Raw genomic sequence first — 27,271 nt, forward strand, 5'->3', positions numbered from 1 at the left:
TTTTCTTAATATATTAATTTGAAAATTAATGTTACCAACATATCCTAATCGATTGAAATCCAATAATAAGAGGAATTGGAAATTTGTTGTCATCCAGTGGTCTCTCTAATTTGGTAATTGGAGAAATAGGTCCAATATTGTACAATCTATATACACTTTCAGCTTGTAGGTTTGTGACAGTGTCTGGCTGTGTATAACATAAGGGTCTTGAAATCTTGCTTCTCCTATCTCAGCCTCTCTATTAGTAGTATTGTTTATTTCATGTTTTTACACTATACTATGGTTTTCAGAACAACTTATATATTTCAAAAGTATCTATATACCCAAAAGAAACATAGACAATTATTTAGGGAGGTGGCTTGTAAGAGAACAACAAAGTGAGACTGAATGCTTTGCTTGACATTTGTAACTCTTGTATCAAGTTTGAAGAAGAGGACTTTATAAGTTACATTTTTCTCTGAGATGAATGCTTTTCCAAATTATCACAGCTAATGAACCAAATTCTTACCCTCACCTAATGTCTGTGCCACCCTCCAAGCAGAACCATTGTTCATTGAAACAGTTGGTGAATGACTTTATGGATAGACCATCTTAATACCTACACCATTTCTTAAATGAATGTAACCTGTTCTCTGTGGGCTGAGAATGAAGTCACTCAAGTCAAATAGCTTTGACCATAGCAGGAAGTCATATCTAAAAATTGAGCCTATAATTCATTTCTTGGTGCAGCAGAACTATCAACTCTCAGCTTAGCTACGATGGAGGTAAAATCCTTTGGTGATGTGAGGGTCATTGAAATACAGCCTTATTACAATGAAACCCAGTGTCTAAAAATTTTTCTTATTTTGGGCTTGTACCACAGTAAGAGCCAAGATTTTAAACTCTACTAAATACAAAACAAACCAAAAGACTTTATATATTCATGTTCATTCAAGAAAATACTGGTAGTGTATTATTTTTAAGTATATAGTTAATATGTTTGGAGTTATTTAAAATTTATATTGAGAAAAATGTATTTTCACTATTGCTGTAGATGAGCACCTACATAAGACTGTTAAATTGATTGTTGTTTTATATCAAACAACTTTTATACTACTTATTTTTATTGTTATAATGTTAATTCTGTGACTACAAGAATGTATTGCCATGCCAGTCGTCAGGAGGTCTACTTTTAATAAACTATTCAGTCTCACCCAGGGCCATACTTTTCAGATCCTTTATTTTTTAGTGCCCCTTACATCTAGTTTGCTCCAGTGGATTGTTATCAATGCTCATCTGTGCAGCAGAGAAAAACTCCAAATATCCTTTGTCTCTTGGTTTGTCTGCCTTGGCAATGTTGAGGTGCAATGAATGCCACAGGTGGTAGAAGCCTTCTTAGCCAGTGACAATGCATGGTGGTGAGGCAGGGTCCCTTACCACACCACATTGGACAAGCACATGGTAAATCCTTGTGTGTAAAGCCATTGAGATTTAGAGGCTTATTTGCTATCACAGTACAGTGTAGCCAATGCTGACTGTTACATATGCTTCTGTAACATCAAACTAGTCATGGTTTAAAGACCCATCTATTGCTTACCTTGCTGGGGAATTTGTCACAGGTACTTTTGACATAAGTGACATTTGAGTGATGACCTCCTTGGCAGTTCATACCCAAGAAGAAAAAAAAATGTATAACCCTAGTGGGAGCCCCAGTTGTAGCCATAAGTATCTGCTCATTCTGGAATGTTCTGGGATTACTTGATATTTCCATCAGAGGCAGAACTCCCCTAAGATCTTCTATTTATGTTTAATGAGCATACAAAATAGTCTTTTCCATGGTGACATTTTCACAGATGAATACCATGCACTTTGTGTTCAGATCCATCCGTTACCTTCTCTTCTTCCTCTCACCTCCATTTGTCATCCCTCTACATCCCCCAACAGCCTGTATTCTACTTCATGTTGTATGTGTATATTTAACTCTAAGTTCTGTGTATGACAGAGATCACATGACAATTGAGTCTTTCTGAGACTTGTCATAGTGCTCAGCATATTGATTTCTAGCTCCATATGTTTTCCTACCAAAGACATAGTTTGTTCCTTTTTATGGCCGAATGCAACTCTGTTGTGTGTCCATACCACATTCCTTTGTCCATTTACCTGCTGGTGGACATTCAGGCTGGTTGCCTACTTTGGCTATTGTGAATACTGCTGCAGTAGGCATGAGTGTGCAGCAATCTTTGCTGGGTCGAAGGAGTCAAAGATCTTTGACTCCCAGAATGAAATTTACAACATGCCTTTAGTGTTTTCCTAATGCACAGCATATATAAGACAATACAGAATTTTTTGACTGCCTAAGACTCAAATAGAAGCATCTTGTGTGTTGTTTTCTTGTAGTTTATTTATTCTTTAAAGAGTGTGTGTGCGTGTGTATGTGCAGTATATATGTGGTGTATAAGTGAGTGATGTACGTGTGTGGTATGTGTATGTGTGTGACATGTATATGTGAGTGTGATATGTATACATATGCACGTATGTGTTATATATATGTGTGATATGTATATGTGAATATGATATGTGTATGTGATATATGCATATACTAGTGTGCTATGTATGTGATGCATGTGTGTGATGTATGTAATATATATGATGTGTGTATGTATATACATAATGTATATATGATATATGTGATATGTGTGTATATACATGCATGAGAATGTGATATGTATATGTGATATATGTGTGATATGTGTATGTAATATATGTGGATGTGTGTACATATATGTATAATGTATATATAATATGTGTGTGTGGTGCATCTGGAGGCTAGAGCAAAACACCATTGTCTTCTTCTATTGCTTCTTACCATTTAACCTTGAGTTTGCTTTTTGGCTAGGCTGTCTGGTTAGTAAGTTCTCAGGTTCTGCCTGTCTCTGCCTCCCAGTACTCAGATTGTAGGCATATGCAGCCATACCTGGCATTTATGAGTGCTGGGGGATTCAGTTCCTCATGCTTGCAGAGCAAACACTCCAATCCACTGACCCCATCCCTCCAGTAGCACCAAGATTTCATAAATCTTAATATCACCACAATCTTGCTACATTATGACATCGTACATTGCATCTTATATTGTTTATTGTTTTGTATTGCATATATTTAATGTCAGAGGATTTCCTTACCAAATAAATAATCCTGGACTGGGCATGTTGGTTTATGCCTATAGTCTCTGCATTTGGAGACTTGGGCTGGAGGAATGCTGTGAGTTTGAGGCCACCTTGAGCTACAAAAGACAGCTCAGCAACAGAGCAATGAGATGGTGCCAGTCTTGACCTGCTGGCACACTCAGCTCCCTCCGGGAGCTCTAACCAGCTGTGCCAGCTGGTGAACTCTCCACAGCAGGGTTTAGACCTCGTGGTCCTAGCAGTAAACAGATACTCATTTTAATGGGATTTGCTTTGGAAAAAAGCTTTTTGAGCATGGAACTAAAGAGGAGACTCGACGAAGCCCAAGCTTGGTGAAAGAATGCCTTGGTTGGTACCCAAGAAGTGTGTGTGGAGAAACACACTTTCAAATAAATGAGAGCAGCTCTGTGGTTCATGCTGCTGATAAAAATGAGCCGTTACTCTAACTTATTCTGTTTCCAATTCACAAAAAAGAAGGATGGAGGGGAGGGAAGGAGAGTTTTCCAGCGAGCCCCTTTCTCATTTGAGGTAGCTGCTGAATGCTAGTGACTAAGAAGTGTTGCAGCATTGTCTCTGTCCAATCACATTAGGGCAGGTGCAGGCCTGTGATTGGACAGGAATAGAGAGGTGGAGCTAGAGTTGGGGAGGAGAAGGAGCTTCATCGTGGAGTCAGACCCCGCGTGGTTAGAATAAGGCTAAGGTTTTTATAAGGTTAAATTAATTGGGTCAAAACATTGCCTTTCTTTGGTTCTGAAATTATTGAATTGGGTCAAAATATTGTCTTTATTATTTGGTTCTGAAATTATTATATTGGCATCTTGTAAATTGTGATCTTATTATTATATAAACCCGATTGGATATTAAAGCCTTAAGAGTCACGCATTACCTACCAGGTCCTAGGGATTAGCTAGATGAATGATTGTGGGGGTGTGTAAAGAGTTGCATGTGATTGAGATGTTGCAGCTAGCTGGGAGAAAATAGCAAGAACCTGCCAGAACTTTGTGTTGAGGCCAGACGGTACCAGCAGAAGAACGTAGCATGGCGGGAAAGGAGTTTGCAGGGTGGAACCATTTTTTATTAATTTCTGCAACAGAGAAGGACTACGATGACTGAGGCGTCATCCTTCTGTAAAAGTTGAAGCAATTATCTGAAACACAAAAGAGTAAAGTAAGGCGGGAATGTCGCCTTTCCATGTTGTCTGTCTCTACCCCATGACAAAGATGGTGAACACATGTATCTCTTTCTTTTCTGGGGGATTCTGAAATGAGAAATTGAAACATGTTACTGTCACTCCCTGTCTAGGGTCTGGCTTGTCTATTCCTGTTCAAGTAGCTGGGCAACATTTACCTCAACTCGGGACACATTTGTAACAATCACTAAGTTGGAATTTCTCTTCTCTTTCTTTTCTAGGCTCCAGGGGAAATCTGTTGGTGTTTATCATCTCAGGGATTTACTTATTTTTTGTTTGTTTGTTGTGTTTTCTTTTTGTTTTTTATTTTGTTTTGTTTTTGATACAGGGTTTCTCTGTGTAGCCCTGGCTGTCCTGGAACTCACTCTGTAGACCAGGTTGGCCTCGAACTCAGAAATCTGCTTGTCTCTGTCTCCCAAGTGCTGGAATTAAAGGCGTGTACAACCACTGCCCAGAGGGATTTACTTCTTAATCACTGTGCAGAAATACTGAGAGGTAAGAAGCTAACAAATGTGAGTAAAGCAGAGCATTGTGGGTCCCTTAGGTGGTCACAGTATCTGTTCCTGTCTGTAGTACTTTGGGTAACTTCACTGGTGAGTTCTCAGGTCATCTGACTCTGAAAGGTCCCATGTTTTCCTTCAGCTATTACTTGATCTGGTTGGGTCAAGATCACAGCACTCAAATTGCTCTCATGTGTAGATGTGGGATAGTCCTAAGAGCCAGGCCAGTGACTCATTCACTCCACTTGGAATCTGCATCTTAGCTTTCCCATCTCTGCCCCATGTCTCCTTCATATAAGTAGATTTCTCCATCTATGAATCCAAGCAAATTCCTGATTCTTGTCTTTAGAATGATTGTATGAGGGCTGGAGAGATGGCTCAGTAGTTAAGATCACTGACTGCTCTTCCAAAGGTCCTGAGTTCAATTCCCAGCAACCACATGGTGACTCACAACCATCTGTAATGGGATCCGATGACCTCTTCTGGTGTGTTCAGAAGACAGCTACAGTATACTCATATATACATAAAATAAATAAATAAATAAATATTTTTTTAAAAAAATAATGATTTATGAACCTTGAACTGTGGAGACGGCTCAGTGCATAAAGCAAGCACTTGCTATGCAATCATAAGGACCTGAGTTCAAGTCCTGAAACCCACAGAAAGCTGAGTGTAGTAGTACATGTCTGTGATCATTGTGTTGCTATACAAAGATGAGAGACAGAGACAGGAGAATCCCCAGAATACTTGTGGTCTGATAGTGTGGATATTTAGCACCAGCAACAGCAGCAGCAACAACAACAACAATAAGGAGTCTACATCAGGCAAAGGAGGACTTGAGGACTCTGACCTCTATACGTGTAAATCCTCAGACTGCTTCAGAATGGTCACATTTCACTTACTACCATCAACAGCAGTAGCTTTGTCTTTTTCTGCTGGCTACTGTCTGCTCCCCAGGTCATAGTGGTGACTGAGACATTTGTTTGAGACAAGGTCCGTAGCCCAAGCTGGCCTTGTACTCCTGAGATCTGTCTGCCTCTGCCTCCTGGGGCTGGCATACCTGTGTACCTCCATGGACTTCAGAGTGAGTTACAATACTACACACTTGGCTTACTAAAGACATGAATTTAGGCAAATTTATTATCCTCCCATGCTACAGTTTTCTGTAAAATGGAGATGTTATTACACCTGGTTCATATTTGGAGCAATGCTGCTGTCAACCTCTGTTTGTAAAAGTCAGATTTCCCACCAACCTACCTAAAGGATACATTCAGTGAGTACAGTTCAGGCAAAAGGGACTCATAGAGAGCAATGGCCTTGCTTTCTCTGTAAGGAGGATAGGGACTGGGTGGAAGCATGGAGCTAAGTCCATGGCTTATAGGAAGCAGTTCACATTAGAGCCTACCTCTGTTGTGCCAGGCTGCTGCTGGGACTTCTGAAGAGAGGGCATTCTAGGGGATGGGTGAAACCACCTGGCACATAGAGCTACCAGTCAGGCACACCACACATGTACACCCACCCCACAGACTTAAACACATGAATGTGTCCTGTCCACACAGACATCGAACACACACCAATGTGTGCTAGCACTCATACGCATACACTGTGCTCACAGACATACACAGGAAGGAAGAAAAGATGCTCAAAAGGGGGCATGAGCCAAAAGGTTATTGTTACTAAGAATAATTGTGCCTGTTCCAGTGTTTTACTTATTTTGGTAGGTTGTTTTTCAAATGTGAGTCCAGCCCTTGGGGTTACTCTGATTCTGTGCAAATATACAAGCCACGTGTTTGTATACCCAGGGCAGAAAGACTAGCCGTTACTGATCCTGACTCCTTTCTGACTCCTACTGATCCTCAACTCCTTTCTCTAAAAATGCTCATTACTGCTCACTGATGAACTTCTCTTTTTCCTTTCTCCTTCTTTCCCATGACAAAAAATGAACTAAAGTAAGTGTGCATGCATGTGTGCGTGTGTGTGTGTGTGTGTGTGTGTGTGTGTATGCACGCGCATGCACATGCTGACCTTAGGCTGGGCTTTCAATCCTACTCAGGAAGGAATCAGAAACATGGAGCTGGCAGAGGTAAGAAGTGAATCTCTGCAGTGAGTGCTTATGAAGTCACTGATTAATATAATTAAAAGCCTGAGCTAATTGCATTACTTTCCATCAGCTCTCAGTGTATACTTTCTGGGGACCATGCCAGCGTTCCCCTTGGGGCTCCGGTCCCATGTTTATTCAAGTGATATGGCTGCTTTCAAAACCAAAGCTCTCATCAATCCCTTATTAATTAGCTAAATGCCATGTCAGATTCTACAGTTGGTCCTGTGGGCTGCCGGCAGCACCAGGAGGGCAGGACTTGTGGTCCTTTTGGCTCATCCTCCTGCCTGGCCATTGGTATTCCAGGACAAGTCAGCTTACTGTAATTTGAAATTGGTCTGCCATCCCATTAGGAATCTGCCCGATCAATAGCAAGTGAATTAGAGTCTCAGTGATCTGATTAACTCCCCATTATTTTCTACCCGGGCTGATTTAGAATGCATGATGAGACAATATTCCAGTTTCTTTGCTTTATCCTAGTTTAAGTGAAATATAGACATCTAAGGAAGCAGTGGCTGTACATTTGATTTGGCTTGACTGTAATAAAGTCAAACACCATGAGTATCTCTCTCGTCACGACAGTCTTAAGTGACTGAGGGCTGATGCCCAAACACCACCGGAGAGTGTGAGTGGCTGTGGGGAGATGTAGGTGGGACTTCTTGCTGATCATCTGTCTTCTCCTTCTACGCTCTGCTTTCTGAAGAGATCCCTGTAAGGCTTTTAACAGGATGTTTTCCTTATTTGTCATCTGGTCAACATTAGCAGCTTTGAGACTGAGGCTGTGGGTCATGTGGCTGGAAGGCAGACCATAACTCTCCCCGAAAGGTCTATGACAATAGAGCAACTAAATATCATCCCCTGATGACTGAGAACAAGCTGGGGAGCCAGCCAGCCAAATGCTGGCCCTTGGAAAACACTTGGTGCCCGTAGGGAGTGAATTTGCCCTTTTGGACAACAAGACTACTTTCCTGTCTGGACCATGGATTCAGAGATGTCTAAAATGGGTCGTAGTATATCCATGTGTGGATTCTTGAGGCTTTAAATGCAAATTGGTTGAAGTCACAGCCCTTTGACCCAGCGCCAGCAATTGGGCCGTGTATTCATAAAATGCAGTCAGATTACTTCCTCATATATTTGAATCTGACCAGCAGAGCATTGCCTGGCAGAGTTCTTAAATAATTGATTTTTATTTATTTAAGATGGGAAATTTGAAATAGGGTTTTCAACAGCTCTGATGTTGTCCAAATACTTTGAAACATAAAAGTGGCACATTTTCCAAATATGCCCAAACTAGTTATGTGCTCCTATGTGTGGTGTCAACGATGACTGATTAATATGGCCTGCATGGAGGAGTATGGCCTGGTGGTTTCTCTGGGTAACCACCAGAATATTCTGTGTGCATGGTTGAAAATATTTGGCTTGAGATGGGGCAATACCATCTTCTAGCTAGTTTTAGTGATACTCAGGTGAAAACTGTAGACATGGAGGAGGAGAGCTACTTGGCAGACACATCTGGGCTCGTCAAGGCTTGTGCTCAGCTGGAAACCGTGAAGTCTGTGTGGCTGTTCTCTAGCCTTGCTCAGTTGAGCACTCCCAGATATCTCCTTTGTTTTACCCCTGTGTCCATGCAACTTAATTAGAGCAAAATTATAATGGTGCTTTACATAGACTACATTTGAAGTATCTCAAGTCAAAACAAAGAGAAGTTTGTTCATCTGGGTTTGTTTGATACTCTTTTCAGGTAGGTTAAATTGTTTAACCATGGCAAGCTAGATAAATGGATGACACATGGAATAGTAGTATTAATATTTTTATAGAAAATTCAGTATATGTGTTTAGTGTACAACAAGTGCTTGAAATGTGTTGGGTTTTCTTTTTCTCTCATATACTCGCAGAATCTGGTACCACTTTTCATGTCACTTTTTTGCTTTGACATGAATCTTAATTGAAGAGACAAATGAATTGTGTCAGATACTTTTTATGCATATGATTTAAATAGAAAATTACTGGGATATTGCCAATTCAGTGATGTCTCAAAAAGTTCACCTGAGGAATATTAAACTTTCATAAAGAAATTATTCATGCAAACAGAATGACTGATGACTCTTCTTAATTATCAGCCCTAGGCTCTCTCAGAAGCTCTCCAGCAGGGGCCAGAAGCAGCACCAGAGCTCAGAGGGGTGAGCTAGGGCTCAGAGGGGTGAGCTGCACTGCTCTGAGGCACGCCAGGGCTTCGGATCATCACCGTGCTGATCAATCCCCATGCTCAGAACACACCAGCGTCCACTCTGACAGCACACCTGGCTCTTCCTTCTGATCTGACCAAGCTGCTCTTCATAGTCTGAAGCCATGCCTTTCTCCATTGTGCTTCTTGTGAATCTGAACCTTCAGGCTCCATGCTGTTGTGTTACGTTTAATTCTTTTATAACAGGTGAAGTTTTATCATTTTCCCCCAAATAAGTATTGTGACTTTAGACTTTCTATCTAACTTAGGAACATTTTTGGATCCTTTTTTATTATGAACATAAATAATTATTTTTCTATTTTTGTTAACAGCGCTGATAATCATCCTTGTTTCAATGTTGAAATCCATGGCCTGGGGTCTAGGTTTAAATACACTGGAAATCCTGTTCTTTCTGGAAGCTTCTCGCCCTCAGTTTCCTGTATTGTTACTGCTGCTGTAATGTTGGAGGCTTCCTGTTCAGGCTGTCCCACCCTCTGGTGTCCTCAGGAACAGCTGCCTGTGTGGGTGGCATCAGTGAGCTTCTGGGCTACCTGCCTTCTACATGTGTTCAGCCAATGGGATGCTGGCTGGAGATAGGAAGAATCCAATGAGTGCAAAGGGCGTATTTCTTTTCCTACCTTCTTCCCTCCACTGAATTGCCATGAGTTGGCTTCTTCTCTTGACTCAAGTCCATGGCTCCCATGGGAAAACTTGTGCATCTCATAATTATTACACACTTTGTGGACCATGAGACAAAATGGACGGTTACATTAAATACAAGCCATTATATTAATATCAATTTATGCCCATTACAAATTACTCGTACAGATTTGCTGACTTGTACATAGGAAATGCATAAAAACACATAAAATTTTATCATCCTTGGATGGCTCTATTTGATGACACCATACTGTTGCACTTTAGTGATAGCTTGGATGTTGCCTGAAGCTTGACACATGACCCAAATGTCAGCATTAAGTTATTAACTGGGTGGTGGGAACACTCACACTGAGCACTTCCATGTTGCTTTTCATCATTAGTGTGGAGGACAAATAGGAGATAGTCAATAGCACAGCAGTGCATTCAGGGGTGATCTGTCAGTGGCGCTTGGATCATTTCAGTTCAGAGGCCTTCTACCCATAAGCCCATAAAACTGGTGGCAAGCTTCAAGTTAATAGACAAGATTTATTTGGGCCTATCCTCCGTATCCACCCATGAGATGTCTCATTGCATGGTGAATCTTCAGAGTTGGAGATTGACTTTGATCCTTGTATCACTAGTGCCTCATATCAGACCCAACACTTAGTCAACAGTCACAAAAAGTGCTTGTAGAATGGATACACAAATGTGCAATATAGTACAAAACTTAAGGTGATTGTTAATGCCTTTTCAAAGACCTGTGTCAGGTGGTGTGTGTGTGTGTGTGTGTGTGTGTGTGTGCATGTATGTATGTGTGAGTGTGCATGCATGTATATATGTATGTATGTTTGTGTGTGTATATTATACTCTTAATGCTAGACATTTGTGTGGCCCTTTTAATTGAAAAGCGAGACTACAGTTTGAAACCTTTTGAAACACATTTGTTGTATTTGTTGAAAACTTGAAGGAAACATACATTCAGCAAATGGATGTATCCCTCCACTTCATGGGAGACCAAATTTCATTGCTCTGAATTCAGCACTTAGAGCTTTTGCTCCATGGAGCTGGAGCAACGTACCCCAGCCCAGTGCTACCATGGGTCTCCCAGTTTCACTGGCAGGTGTCAACTTTGCAGAGCTTCCATTCCTCTTCCAAGTGCCTTAGACTTTGGGGAGAATATGGGTCTGTCCTGATCCTTAAACAGAGATCCTATGGCTTTGTAAGAAGATGAACTGGTCACCTGAGCTGCCTTGACAAACAAGGCTTCACCTGCTGTGTGCCTATGACTTTGCTGGTTGTCACCCATACCAGAGAGTAAGAGAAAAGCTTTGGGAGGAAAGAAAGGGGGTGTGGAGGAAGATCGAAGCCCAGTGTGCAAGACTGGACAGTGTGAACATTGTTCTAATATTTACAAAAAGACGATTCACCTTCATGGGTCAGTCAAGCATGGAACACATGACTGAAGACAGAGTCCAAGCTGGTACTGAGGAAGAATCAACTCAAACAATGTTAATTGTATTAAACAGACAGGAAATTGTAGATATATTTGAATTACCAGTGACTTATACTTTAAAAAAAAGATCTTTCAGATGATCCAGACTGCTCCCTTCTTTTCTAGATGGGAAAATGTGATTCAGAGAATAAAGGACTTGTTCAGGGTCCTACAGAAAGAGCTGCATCCTTAGCCTTCTTCAATGCTGCACACACCCTCACAGTGCTTGGTGCTCAGTGCTGCATGCACATCCACAGTGCTTGGTGCTCAGTACTCCTGGGTAACCTTAGAACTAAAAACTAAAGTTAGAAAATATTTCTCAAAATCTTTAATGAAGGTTGATCTAGTATTAACCATAAATGATGAACTGATAGGTACAACATTCCCATTCTGTGTTAGCTCTAGTTCTGTAAGCCTTATCCACCAACAGAGGCAAGAACATTCTTGTAACGAAGGGCATACCGAGGCTTCCCAAGTCTAGATTATATTAGATCTCATTTTATGAAGATCTAAAACTTGTAGTTTTAGCTAGTCATGAGAGTGCACATTTGAATCCCAGCACTAGGGAGATGGGAAAGTAGATCTTTGTGTTCTCAAGGAGAACCTGGTCTACATAATGATTTCCAGGCTATCTGAGGCTACCTAGTGGGACCATGTCTGAATAAATAAATAAATTAATAAAGAAACACATGAGTGAATGAGTAAATAATTAATAGACAAGTAACTTCAAAGGATACCTTAAAGAGTCTAACAGGATCTACCTGTCTTTAACGACTGGTGGGGCATTCCTCCTCTAAGTGTTCACCTTTGTGACACACTGTCGATTTGTCGTAATACATTTAGATGATAATGCAACAGAAATCTGTTTCACTTTCGGGCCAGTATTAGCATGACAAGTCTGCAGAGCTGAAGCACTACAGGAAAAGGAGTGGCTGGAGGGTGTCAGAGAGGAGGGCCTGTACATGTGGCTGCAGCCTCCTCATTACATGCACGGCATTGTGCCTCAAAGGAAAGAGGTGAGACCAGGTAGATGGCCGGTTCTTTGTTCTGTCCATTTTGAAGAGCTTTACATTGAAATTCAGTCCTTGTTGCTAATAGCAATGAGCAGCTAAAAAAAAAAAAAAAAAAAAAAAAAAAAAAAAAAAAAAAAAAAAAAAAAAAAAACCCTCCCAAAATGCCTTTCTGCTTCTGTTTCTTGATTCTTAGGATCAGGCGATGATTGCATTTGAACTCTGCTTTCATGGAGGCAAGTCAAAAAGACACCCAGAAGTAGCACTATTCTTTTGTGCAGCCAGCACACAGCTATGCAACAAGCATTGTGTCCTGGAAAGGTCCCCTGCACCCCTTGGGAAAAGGGATAGAGTGAGGAGTAGCTTCAAGCGGCCAGCACACCCTGCCTCACGTGCAGAGTTTGTTGTATGTGGTTCTGTTATGTGGAGGTCTGTGAAGAGGCAGCCCCGTAATTCATCACAGTCTATGAGGTGCCTTAGCCCGCTGGGGCAAGAGATGAAGCAGAAGTGAAGGTTGACTTTGGAGGCTGTAAGGTGCTCTCCCCGCTCTTCGTCTTTCCCTGACGCAGTCTCTGAATGCGTTCTCGCATTGAAGTGGCTTCCTAGGAGATAGCTCATCCTAATATTGAATAAAATCAACTTCCAACCAAAAGTTATCAAAAAGGACAAGGAAGGACACTTCATACTCATAAAAGAAAAAAAAATCTACCAAGAAGAACTCTCAGTTCTGAACATCTGTGCTCCAAATGCAAGGGCACCCACATTCATAAAAAAAAAAAAAAATTACTAAAGCTCAAAGCACACATTGCACCTCACATAATAGTAGTGAGAGACTTCAACATCCCACTCATCATTGGACAGATCATGGAAACAGAAACAAAACAGAGACACATTGAAACTACCAGAAGTTATGGATCAAATGAAGTTAACAGATATTGATGGAACATTTCACCTATATCCTAAAGAATATACCTTCTTCTTAGCACCTCATGGTACCTTCTCCAAAACTGATCATATAATTGGTCACAAAACAGGCCTCAAGAGATATGAGAGGATTGAAATGATAGGCAAGGTCATTTCAGTTGAGGCCCATTTTTGAAGACTTGAGCATCTTTAGTATGGGTTAAGGAAAAGGAAAGAGATGTAGAAGATAAAGAGGAAGAATGGAAAGACCAGACTATAGATCCACATATGCCCTTCTTGTATTTTAATAAATGCCAGCATAATCCGATACCTTTGTTGAAGGTAGTCTCAGCATTAAATTTTGTGGTTCCACATTTGAAGATAATGTGGCAATGTGTTTCTGGGTGTATTTATGAATTTTGTGTTGATCCAATTGTTTATATAATAGATCTCCCTAATATTTCATAGTTGTCTTGATCACTGCGCCCTTATCTTCAGCTATCAGATAAGAAAAAATTTATCTGTTAAAGTTATAATCCCTCAGTAATTTTCAGATGTTGTTTATTAATATCTTTATAAATATTCCTTATAAATATTCAAAATTGAAAACTCAAAAATATTCACTTATTCTTTATAAATATTAAGAAAGTTAATTTGCATGAAAAAAGAAAAACTCTAAGACAGCACATAAAAGAACTTGCTAGAAGCAGTATTTCTTGACATTTGGGGGAGAAGTAAAAGTAGAAGCAAAACTTCCTCTTTCAGTTACTCCACATGTTTTCACCCGTAGAACTTAGGCAGTTGCGCTCACTTGAATCCACCTGTCAGTTGAGGCTGCTCTCTCAGCAGGTTCCTTATGGGGAGATCTCATCTAGAAGCTGTTCTAGCCCACACAGATGGCTTTGCTCCCTGTCCAGTGGCTGGGGAACTGATTGAATTGGTAAGCAGATTTTATTTGAGAATTTCCACTAAACTAACAAGTATTGATATCATGCTCGTTATGTGGCAGAAACTGTTCATTGTCAGTAGACCTATGAGGTTGACTGTTACCAGGCTCAACGCATGACAACATACTGGAGCATTCGCAAAGCTTCCATTATGTTCTTTGCTAAATCAGACCATGCAGACATTATTGCTGCCAACAAAGCTAGATAGTTGGGGAAACAGAGGCACAGTGATACTCGGCCGAGGTCACAACTTATAAGTGTCTGCAGTGGTCCTTGTAGGTGCCAACCTTGATTTTCTCTCTGAAACTTCAGTAAAGCCATTGGAACAGCTGAGAACCACAGGACCCAGTTACTATAGGAGGTGGGACTCTCCTGGCTGTCCTGTGATGGTAGTGCTTCATGTGATGCTCCCATCTCCATGAGGCATCCTGTGCTCAGTTTGATTTGCTCTGGTCTGCTTCCTATTGGAGACACTGTGCAATAAAAATGTATCCTTCCCTCCTTTTCCCAGAGGAACTTTTAAAACATTGGACATTTTGTAGTGACAGGTCTTGGCAATGATTTTTATTATGTTATATTCCTTGATGATTATAAAAGACATTTTATCAGAAGATTAACAAATGTTGAATTCACAATGGCACACTGGTCTTACATTTTTCATTTGATTTCCATGGTTTCTAAAGCAAAGTGTAGAAATCTTGAGGCTTAACTCATGACAATTGGGAAGCTCTCATTACATTCTTTGCTAAATTAGACCAAGCAGACATTATTGCTGTCAACAAAGCTAGATTTGCAACATCATTGGCAAAAACCACTTATTTTGACTAATCTGTATACAATCCACAATTTATTTATATTTATAGTTGTTTCTTGAAAACCATGGTAGAACTCCACTCATGAAAAGTTTGGCAGCAGTGAAGCCCTAAGATTCAGAAGTGCTTGGAATGTAATTCCATGTGTGCACTTACAACTGTATCTGTACTACTGGATATATATATCAAATCCCATAATGCACCTGGGACTTTTGGTACTTGTCTGAAACACATCACTGATGATAGCTGCTTCAAAGAGACCTTGAGTTAATCACCTTTCCCTTTCTCATTCTCTGCATTGTTCTTGAATACGCTGGATCTTTTTTAGTGAAGGATGTATTTTCAACACTTTAGAGTCTAACTTTGTAACTTTCTTAGAGCCTGGTTTAGGAAAGTTCTACCTACACTCCCCAAAGTGATGAAATGGCAGCAGCTCCCACATGTGCCATGATGTTTAAATCAACACGAAGTGGTACTGTGTCTAGCTGACATTGTAACTTCTTTTATGGGGGCTTTCTCTGTGTTTAAAAAGTAGAAATGAATGAAACAAGAGCAACTGAGCTCTTTAATGAGATTCTTTTGTTGATTCTTTTGCCTCTGAGATTACCGTGCTGCATGCTTGGGTGAATAAGCAGTTGTTGGGGACTTCTGTGCTCAACACGTTGGAGATGTAAAGAACTAAGAAATTTTGGTCCTCCTTTCCAAAGGAACCCATCTAATCCTTCCTTGTGACCGCTCTGGACACCCATGAAGGCTGTCTTGACTCCAGGAGATCTTATTTGGAGGTGACACTGCTAAGTTAGAGCTGAGCCATTTATAATGAACTTGCAATGGACCTGGGCACAAACTGTCAGGGAATTATGGCCGGTATTTGGTTACTCAGGAGAATGTTTTAAAAATTTGGCAGCCATGATATTTTTAAAATTATATTTTGTCTGTTTCTCTGGAAATATCTATTTTTTACTCATCGATTTTAGGATGTGTGTGTGTGTGTGTGTGTGTGTGTAATTTGGAATTTAAATAGATAACAAAGTGTATGAGAGGCCTATTATGTTTTCAAGTGATGGGCTACTGAGAAATCAATAAAAATTTATTTTATACCTAATTTGAAAATGACTAGTTGATTTTCCTCCTTACTCTTCCTTGTTTTGGAAGGTACATTTGAGCTGCATGTGTCATTAGCTAATCTTGTAGGTTAGGCTGAGCTGGAAAGGGGATGTAGACTACCCTAACACTGTTCCACGTGCCCCTCCATGCTTCCTCAGAAGCAATCACTTTCAAGTGACTTCCAGCGACTGTGGTCTGGGCTTTCCCTTCCCAGGAAACTCTGACTCTTCTGGGTTACACAGCATTTTAATTTGGGGGAGACAGTCTAAGTTTTGAAATAAGCAAAGTATTCTGGCGATCACACATTCTCTGAAATAGTATGAGTGACTGAATATTGTCATTTGTATAAGATATATTCATTTCTTTTTAAACGCTTAAAAAATTTTATGTTTTATAAATGAGTGTTTTTCCTGTGTGTATGCCTGTGTATCGTGTGTGTACCTGGTACCGTGGAAGCCAGAAGGATACATCAGATCCTTGGAACCTTGTAGCTACTGGGAACTGAACCCAGGTCCTCATCAAGAGTGGAAAGAGCTCTTAGCTGCTGAGCTGTCTCTTCAACCCTAGAACTACTTCATGAAATAAGCAAAAAGTTCTTAGAAGCCAGGCTTACGGAATAAGACAGAGCAAGACTGTTTGAGGAGACAAACCTGCTGCTGCCCCCAATAGTTATGACCATAAAGTCAGTGAGGTGCATCTGTGGTTAAACAGATCTAAAGTTAAAGATGAATTCTACACATCAGTGGTGTGCAAAGAATAGATTAGGATGCTGATGAGCAGCAATCATTTGAATACATAGGCTTCACTCTGTTTGATGAATATCTCCAAGGGTATTAGAATGGCAGGGCAATAAAGCTTCGAGGTAAGAGCAGGGGTTCTTTGGTAGCAGGATGAGGTGTTGTGTGTATGCAACAGCTTGCAAAGTGAAGAGTCTATGCTTCTGTGTTCTTTGTATTTACTAAGAAAATAGAGATGATCTGGACATGCACAGTGTCAGAATAAGAATGTGCCACAAGACTACTGTGAAATCTATCACATTTTCCTAAGGTACTAATGGCTGAATGCTGGAAATTATATATAGAATATTTTCTTACTTAAAAAAAGACCAGAGTCTTGTGCAAACTTTCAGTAGGACATTTGTTGAGTTAAACACATTGAGATAGTCAGCCAGCTTTAACTGTCTTGGGCTGAGCTATTATTTGATGTGCTGTAAGCAAATGAAAAAACAAAATGAGCTAGAGGAACCTAAGCTGCATTTTATTTACCTTGAAGTAATTGTAATCTTCGACAATTTCTCTCCTTGTTCTACATATGTGTGTGCATGTGTGTGGTATGCTATATGAAATGGCAACTTATCTGACTAATGTATGTAGTGGGGCTAGTGTCCTGGTATCTGATGAATAAGACAAACATAGTTGTTAAGAGATGATAGAAGAAGGAAGCATTTTTGAAATATTCTTAAATTATTTATAATTAAAAATAATGATGATGATTGCTAAATATAATTTTTTAAATGTTTTTAATTCTTTTTAAATTTCACATTATATTTTGATCATATTCCACATCCCCTTTCCCAACTCCTCACAGATCTACTCCACATTCTGTGTCTATCCAACTTTATACCTTCATTCTTTTAAACCCACCATGTCCAATTAGCACTGCCTACATATTCTTGGGTATGTAGCCATTAGGTGTCTACACTACTCTCTGGGCAGCTCTCAGTTATCAACAGTTCCTCTGCTGGGGAGGGGCTCCTTCATGCTCACTTCCTATCCTCCATCCCAGGATTGTGTCTGTCTTGCACTTGCGCAGGTCTTCTGTAATGCTGTCGTCACACGAGCTTGAGTTAATTTGTGCAATTGCTCCATTATTTGCCCTCTTGGGTGTATGACTAAATGCATTTTCAGAATCACAAGTACCTTTTCTTTAGTGTTGCCCGTGTGAAGTAAGCGGACTGGAGTACACCTTCAATAGGCTTGGAATTTGTGTATTTCAAAATTAGAATGTATGACGGCCTAGTGTCACAATCGTCAGTTGAGGAGCCGAGGTAGTAGTTCAGTTGTCAAAGACATTGTTTGTATCACATTGTGAAGCCCAGCTCCCCATCCCCAGCACCCTGTAACATGGCTGTGGTGTCCAGGACTAAAGAAGTAGAAGCAGGACCATTAGGAGTTCAAGGACACCCTCAGCTACATAGCCAGTTAGAGGACAGCTTGGGTACTGTCTTAAAGCTGGCAGCTGATAGCCACCGCACCAGAGTCCATGTTCTCCCCAGTGATTTTCTTGAAGGTCTGCTGTGCTGCGCTGAAGCCTCAGCTGGGCAGTTCTGCACCTGGGTATTGAGTTCACACTTTCATAGACATTCTAGAACTTTCTTAACATTGGCTGTGTGAGTAGGTGCTGCTGCTACATCTGAGGACTGTAATGTGACTTGTTTCATTTTGTTCTGACCCATGAGCAAAGGTCTGGGTTCAAACTCATTTTTCTGTTGTTGTTGACGCAATTATTATCCCCAAATGTGAATCTCCAGGAAAATCCTCAGGCCCTGCTCCAAAAAAGAAAAAGCTTATTTCTCTTTACCAAATCATAGGAAAAGGCTTTCTATAATATGAGAAGCACAATGTGGCATTCCAGCAGAGGAAACAGGCAACCACCTTTTGATCCCTCATACGCATGTTCAAGTTTGTAAATTTAATAAAAAGATAAAAAAATGCGGTAGTGTCTTTTTTTTTTTTTTTTTAATCTGAAGCAATAAACTCTGATGAAATCATGCCAGCTTGATGCTAACAGTCTTTCTGGGTAACATGACAGTGATCAGGAGGTTTGGACAAGATAATAGCCACAGACAAATGTGAAGGCACACAGTGTCTTAGCCTTACAGAGCACTGATGAGTTCAGGAAATTAAAATAATCGGTGTGGCGTTTCATGCTCCTGACCGGGCTTAACTGCCCGAATTCACCCACTGCTCTGTTAAGAAAATATGCCTCCTCCTTGTAATGGCTGTTTCTTAGCATGGAATGATTATCTTCACGGTACTTTGTATTAGTATTTAAAAATAAAGACAGGCCAACAAATAAGCCGCACAACCATCTGTCAGGTCTAATAAGATGCAGATCAGCCAGGCATCCTTGCTTTTGTAACTGAAGAGATAGAATTAGGAAGAGGAGGACAGAGACAGGAATGGATAATAAATAGTAAGAGTAATAACAATATACTATGCTGACTAATTTTTATGTCATCTTGACACGAGCTAGCTAGAGTCATCTGAGAGAACAGAATCTCAATTAGGAACAAACTTCCATCAGACTGGGCCATAGCCAATTTACTTAACTAGTGGTTGACATGGGAAAGCTCAACTCAGTGTGGGCAGTGCCAGCACTGGGCTGGTAGTCCTAGGAAATAAAGAGCTGGCTGAACAAGCCATGAGGAGCAAGCCAGGAAGCAGCACCTCTCCATGGCCTCTGCATCAGCTCCTGCCTCCAGGTTCCTGCCCTGCTTGAGTTCCTGCCATGACTCCTTCCGGTGATAAACAGCAAGGGATGTGGGATTGTAAGCTGAGTAAATCCTTTCCCCTTCAAGCTGCTTTTGGTCATGGTGATTCAAACCATGCACAGTATGTGATTCATGGCAGTAGGAACCCCTAACTAAGTCAGAAATTTGTGCCAGGATCATGGAATATTGCTGTGACAGACCTGTGCATCTTGTTTTGTAGGGCATTGTGGAAGGGCTTTGGAACTGTGAGCTAGAAAAGCCACTGAGTGTTGAGAGATCTGTGGGAGCTTGGAAGATAAGAATGTTGAGAACAGTGCAGACCTGGCTTGGAGGTTTCAGAGCTCCTTAATCCTATGAGAGCCATTTGCTATTTTAAACTAGAATCTATACTTCTGGTCAGTTGGGGATGAAGAATCAGTTGTGATTAACAGGATACCAGAACCACTAAAATGAAACCTTTGCTTCTCTGGGACAACTGATGCTGGTCAGCTGAAGCTGAGAAATTATCCTTGATTAAGAGACCAGCATCATGGAGGTAAAATCTTCTAGGAGGTGGTGCCTCAGGGTCAGCACACAGCAACTGTATTCTGAAGTGGCCAACACTATCCCTCATGCTGGCAGCTGAACGTCATCATGTGTATGAGTCTTTGGACTGTTTCTAGCTTTGGAGGCATAATGAGGTCATGGAGAACAATGAAGGCTTGGCACTGTGGGAGACCAAAGGAAGCTCCTGGTTAAGGTGAGGCTTCCTTAGCCATTGAAGCCCCAGGATCTAAGGGGTCATGCAGAGACTTGAGACTTTGAGCAATGAAGAGAGCCTCGCTAGGTTACTGGTGAAACGTAGTCCATTTGTAGCAGGAAACCCCAGGATTTTGAAAATATCAATACCACACGATGGGCATAAAAGAAAAAAACAACAGAGTGGATTCAGCTTGAGACTGAGACGAGCTGTGTGTTCTGAGGCAAGCCCTAGGGAGAATCCTGGAAGATCCACCATGAGGTGAGCGAGCCCTGCAAGTCTGACTCTCAGGTTTACACTGTTGGAGTTCAGTTTGGTTTTGTTCAGATTGTGACTCTGCCCTGGTTCTTCCACTTGAAATAAGAAAGTACTTTATTTATTTTTGATTTCATACAAGACCACAGTTGGGAGACTTTGAACCTTTAAAGAGACTTGGAGTTTTTAAGCATTTGGATTTTTAAAGACAGTGGGGCTTTGGAAAGTTGCGGTGCCTTGTATTGTGATGTTGATATTAATGTATGATCTTGGGGTCAAACAACAAAGGAAAGTTCATGAGTTAACAGTGATGATGTGTCCTGTGTTAACAAAGCATCTCTTATGCTGGCTAGTTTTTACACCATCTAGCACAAACTAGAGTCATTTGAGAAAAGAGAATCTCAAGCAAACTATGACCTAGGGAAGGCCAAACTTAATGTGGTGCTACCCTTGGGCTGGGGGTTCTGGATTCTGTGAGAAAGCAAGATGAGCAAGCCAGGGGAAGCAAGCCAGTAAGCAGCACTCCTCCACAGCCTCTGCATCAGCTCCTGCCTCCTACCCTTAGGTTCCTGCCCTGTTTGAGTTCCTGCCTTTAGTTGTGGTGTTTCATCCCAGTAATAGAAACCCTAACAAAGACACACACACTAAAACAATTTTTGTCAAGGTGAGCAGAAGCTAGAGTGTATAGGAAGCAAGAATAATTACTCTTGTTTGAGTCATGACTCAGGAATAGTTGCTCAAGCATGTTATACTGCAGGTATGCCTTCAAAGCTGTAATGGGAGAGGATGCACTTAGTCCTGCTTTGATTTGATGTGCCAGGCTGGGTTGGTATGGAGTCTGGGGCTGGGAGTGTTGGAGGGGAGTGTTGGAGTGGGAGGAGGGGACGGAGGAGGCTTCAAATGGGATGTAAAGTGAATAATTAAATTAATGGTAAAACAAACAAAACATGAATACCAGCAAGAGTCTGAAAACCAGAGACTTCAGGTGCTGTGCTGTCATGAACAGTTATTGAATTCGTTTCAGTTTAGTATTCCTTTATAGGTGTGTGGTAAAGTGGTCTCTTTAGTTAGAATACATTGTATTTAACATTGATACTAACTTCATATTCTGACAATCATGCTTGATTCCTATCTCTCATGTATTCATATGTGTAACATTTGATAACAGAAGTAAGCACTTGACCTGTGCTGACATATCTCAGGATATATATGTTGCTTAATAATTGAAGAATTGTAACATTATCATATTTAGGTTATAGCTGATGTTTTTGTTATCAAAATATTTAAATCAAATTGAGCAGCCTTCTTTTAATGTTTCACAGTTGTAGTTTGTCTTAAAACCTATTAGTTTGGCAAGGCTTTCCAAGATGTACCCATTGTGAGATAAAGGAGCTGTAATGGCCTCTGGAGTGATCTACTATTTTTGGCATGTAAAAAGAAGTTATAATGCTGTTCTTTAAAATTTATGTTTCATAATAAAATGAATAATTCATTCACTCATCCACTGACAAGCAGAATACTTAAATTAATGTCTCAAAGTAAAAAATCAGCACCAAACCAAAAAGCTGGGGCTGGAGGTAGGGCTAGCAGCCTGGCTACTAGGCTATAATACATTTTCAGAAGATAACCATAATATAAAATGAGTCTGAAAGTCATTTATAAAGAACAGGATATTAAAAGCTATAAGAAAAAGAGACCGTTTATCTATTTGTGTACTATTTTGAAGGCTTGAGCCAAATGTTTCATCAGGGATTTGGGTGACGTCCAATAAATTGGGTGGGGGAGGGGTAGTGGGGAGAGCAGCAATGGCTCTTCCTTTAGCTTTATTTTAAGCTTTTATTCATTAATTCAATAAGTGCACAGTGCCATACCTGGCCCATGTAAAATATATGCCATGGTACCTGAAGAGTTCAGAATTCATAAACAAAGAGGGGATATTTAGGGTAGATTTTGGTCAAGAATAATCTTAAAGTAATTCTGAGGTAAATTTGGAAATGAAGTTAGTTTATTAATAATTAAGAGTGAGTAAATAAACTGTGTTCCCTGTTTTCCCATTACCTGTTTATAAAACGTTATCACCATCATCATTATCATCATCACCATCACCATCATCATCTTCATTCATCATCTTGTCATCAACATGATAGTAGACAACAGTATGCCCAGATGTTATTCTTGATGTTCTTTTACATAAATTTGCATGTCTGCTGTTACTACTTCTGCACAGCAAAATTAGGTGTCATGCAGGAACACAGACAGGTAAGGGGAGCAAGGGCCATACTGTAGAGCCCAGGCTTTGGCTTTCATACATGTTGTTATTACCTTGGATGATTCTGTGACAATACTTAGTAGGCATTCTAATATGTCAGCAGAGCGAGCACATTTTCATTTTCATTTTCTATTTGCCTTGAGATTGTTGGTACCTCTTTCCAGATACTTAGGGACAAGATAAGAAGCTTAGGAGTCTCTTGAAGAAAAGAGACAAGCATGGTGGATCTTCTCTTGTTTGTATTGAACATTCCCCTTTATACAGAAACTTTATATATACATTTGGTGTTTATCAGGGGTGGTCAGGAGATTTAGAATCAAGCAGGGATGTTTTCTGTATTATTAGGTCATGTTCATCACCAGAGAGCTTTCAGTGTGGGCTTTATGTGATGATGGTGTTTATACAAATAAACATATATGTGTGTGTATATACATACATATGTATATATGCATAAAGTGAGGCCTGGATAACGTGATATTTGGGGTTTATTCCAAGTCTGTATTCTTTGAATTTATATCTCTTTGTGAGCATCTAGATTCAATGGTAATGATCAAATAATAAAAATAATGGTTTTAGTGAAGAAAATCATGAACAGTCTGACAGGTAGAAGGCATGTACAATGTCTTTGTAACAAAGACACATAGCTTTGACCAAGTCAGCCAGCTGACATTACATAAATAAGTGTATTACTTGATATATCTTGCTGATTTAAGATGACTGTTCTTATTTTTTAAAAAAAATATTTTAGAAAGCTTTGAATTGCATATTTCAGTATTTAGATACAATTTTCCACCCACTGACTGAGTTGTAAAGTAAAATAGATATTAGTGTAGGACATGTGTAAATTTGAAGACACTAAAAAAAGACATGTGGGCAGGATCAGAAAGACTATTGATTCATTTTATGCCCCTTGGTGAAAAAAATGTGTATATATATATATATATATATATATATATATATATTATGTATATATATATATGACACACACATATATATGCACATATACATATATATATGTATATATGCACATATATATGTATGTCATATATATGTGTGTGTATATATATATATATATATATATATATATATACATGTCAGGGTTCTCTGGAGGAACAGAACTGGTAGACTAAAACAGTATATATCAAAACAGGATTTACTAGAGGGCTTAGAAGCTGTGGACCCAGGAGTCTAACAACTGCTGCTTCTGACTGAAAGGAGAAGAGTTCAGTAGTTCTTTCTTCCACAAGTCTGGATGTTTCAGCTGCTCTCCGGTCTGTGCTGGAGTCCAGAAGAAGTGGGATCTAACACCAGTGAAAGAATGTCTCAGCAACAGAGCAAGAGTGAGGGCAGGCAGGCAAAGCAGGAAATCTTCCTTCTCCAAGTCCTCTATGTGGGCCATGCCCAGAAGGTGTGCTCCAGGTTTAGGGAGGGGCTTCCTTCCACAGGTGATCTAAACAAGAAAACCCCTCACGGGAATGCCCAGCTGCTTGGGTTGTAGTTGATTCCAGATGTGGTCAAGCTGACAGTTGTGATTAGCCATCACAATGTACAAATCTCTACTGTTCTGTCACAATTTGTAGGTGTTTCCATTTCTGGAGTATTCTTGCTATGTGAATGCAATCTCCTGGCTTTACGGCTCATCTGTCCTATCACTGAGATGAATTTACCTTTGCTTGGGAAATAAAGCTGAAAGTCTTAGCAGGTTGCTGTACGTCACAGGCAAGCTCCCGCTTTGTGGCATGGGAGCTCACTCTCTAGAAGCAGGTAGCAAAGCCCAGGCTGTGGAGTTTTCACGTCTTTTCCTTCAGTTTTGTCCCTCTAGGGCAAACTGGGGACCTTTCTGTTTTCTTTCTTTCTGGACTATAAAATGGAAACTCTGATGCTTTGTTTAGAGGCAACACAGTTCTTGTGACTCATTTTAAATCCGATCATGATTCACAAGCATGAGGGAAGCTTTGGAAGAGAGACAAAGGCTGAAAGGCCCATACAAAGTGAGTAACCTCAGTCCTGAGACAGAATTGTGTGTGCTCTGATGTACAAATGACAAAGGTGGGGTTGGCAGCTATTTTCTTACATTTCTGATGTGCACCAAGGTCATTTAGAAGGGAGTTAAATTAACAAAATATAAAAGGTGTGTGTGTGTGTGTGTGTGTGTGTGCACATGTGTCTGTATGTCTCTGTGTGTGGGTATTTAACCTATAGCCTTGCACATGCTAAGGAACAATTCTGCCACTGAACATCATTGCCAGGTCTAACCTTTTTTATTTTGAGATTGGCTCTAAGTCAGCTAGGCTGGCCTTGGACTTTCTATGTAGTCCAAGTGTTACTTGCTATTGTGACTTCACTGCCTCAGTTTCCCTAGCAGCTCCCGCTACAGGTCTGTACCACCAGGCCCAGTGCAGTGGCACCTTCATTGCCAGGTGGCCATGACAATGTGGACTTGGTTTTTGACTTTTTGCTTTGTCTCTGGTCCTGTCATCCTTGAGCTGAAGCCTCGCTGTCTGTGACACTCTTGTTTGATAGTTAGTATTGATACTTTGTAGTGAGCCCGTCAGCTTTGTTCCTCATTATCTTCAAGCTTCTCCTGACTAATCTTGCTTTTACGTATTTCAGTAGCACTGTACTTCAAAGTTTTACCTTTGACTCCTTTTTAAGAAAACAGTTATGCTGGGCAGTGGTGGCTCACACCTCTTATCCCAGTACTTGGAAGGCAGAGGCAGGCAGATTTCTGAGTTTGAGGCCAGCCTGGTCTACAGAGTGAGTTCCAGGACAGCCAGAGCTATACAGAGAAACCCTGTTTGAAAAACCAAAAAAGAAAAGAAAAAAAGAAAGAAAGAAAACAGTTGGGCTAGAGAGATGGCTCAGCAGTTATGAGCACTGATTGCTCTTCCAGAAGTCCTGAGTTCAATTCCCAGCAACCACATGGTGGCTCACAACCATCTGTAATGAGATCTGATGTCCTCTTCTGGTGTGTCTGGAGAGAGCAATGGTGTACTCATATACATAAAATAAATAAAGCTTAAAAGAAAAAGAAAAGAAAGCAGCCTTGGGCAGGAAGAAAAATGTCAAAGTGAGAGACTGATTCCCAAGCTGTTTCCTTACGATAAAATTTTCAGTGCTACAATGAATTCTCGAAGTCTTTGTTTCTCTTTAGTTACAAAAATACACAACATTATATCCACTTTCCTGGTCTGCTTCATGGCTAGAGGACAAATGACTAAATCTTTTGAATTCAAGCAACAGATACAAAATATTCAGAAGATGGTATTTCATAACATTCCTTCCCCTCCTCAAGCTTTTACAATCTTTCAGCTTATTCTACTAAAAGATCCCCTGGGCCTTGGAGGGGGTGAGTGGTTTGGATGTTCTATTTAAGGGAGAATATTCAACAGTTATTTATTCTCATCCCCTTGCCCAGTTAGGAGTTTCTGCATTAGCTGTTGCCCACAGTCTCTCTGACCTAGGCTGAGAGTGGCATTTGTGTATGGTCATATATGTAAATATTCATAAGGTAGCATGTACATTGGCAAAATAGCAGCAAGTCCACCCCGCCCCGCATAGAGTCTGTAACCTCTAAAGTCATAGGGTTTCTTTTAAAACTTGGTTTACAGTACCAAGTATACATTCCCTCCCATTCAATGGGTCTCAAATACAATCAGACAGTGGTTGGTTACCTCTAAAACATTTATGCCACTATTGCACCTGTAGTCAGGTCTTTCTTGATACAGTATTGTGACATGGAGACTATACATCTGGGTAACACCACTGACAGCCTTTCTCCTCCAGTGGTCTACACCATGACTTCCAGCATTAAGATCATTAGACAACAGGGGGAAAGCTTTCAGCTCAAATACAAATGATTGTTTTCCATGTCTTATATTGAAAGTGTGTGCTGTCTTCAACAATAGAGTCTTAGCATTCAGTTCTGATCAGCAACAAAGACAAAGAGCAATAGTCTTCATTGTTAGGGAGCCTATAGGGACTCCCTGGCCAACTTGCAAAAGGTATCTCACACTTGACATGTTGAGTTTTGTTTAGAACCTTCTAGCTTCTAGGAGCCATGTTACTCACCAATGCAAGCTGCAGATGAGAGTCAGTGAGTTACAGGTGAGAGTCACTTAAAGATCTTTTGGCTTGAGCTCTTCCTAACACAAATAAAAGAGCTGCAAATGTTTGGCCAGGCAGTGGTGCGCACGCCTTTAATCCCAGCACTTGGGAGGCAGAGGCAGACGGATTTCTGAGCTCAAGGCCAGCCTGGTCTACAGAGTGAGTTCCAGGACAGCCAGGGCTACACAGAGAAACCCTGTCTTGAAAAACAACAACAAAACAAACAAACAAACAAACAAAAAACAAAAAAAAGAGCTGCAAAGGTAAGTGATTTTTTTTAAATTATTTGCCTCCATGTCTGTAAGTTTTCTTTTTTTTTTTTTTTT

The sequence above is a fragment of the Mastomys coucha genome, unplaced genomic scaffold, assembly GCF_008632895.1.
Source record: "Mastomys coucha isolate ucsf_1 unplaced genomic scaffold, UCSF_Mcou_1 pScaffold22, whole genome shotgun sequence".
Taxonomy (NCBI): domain Eukaryota; kingdom Metazoa; phylum Chordata; class Mammalia; order Rodentia; family Muridae; genus Mastomys; species Mastomys coucha.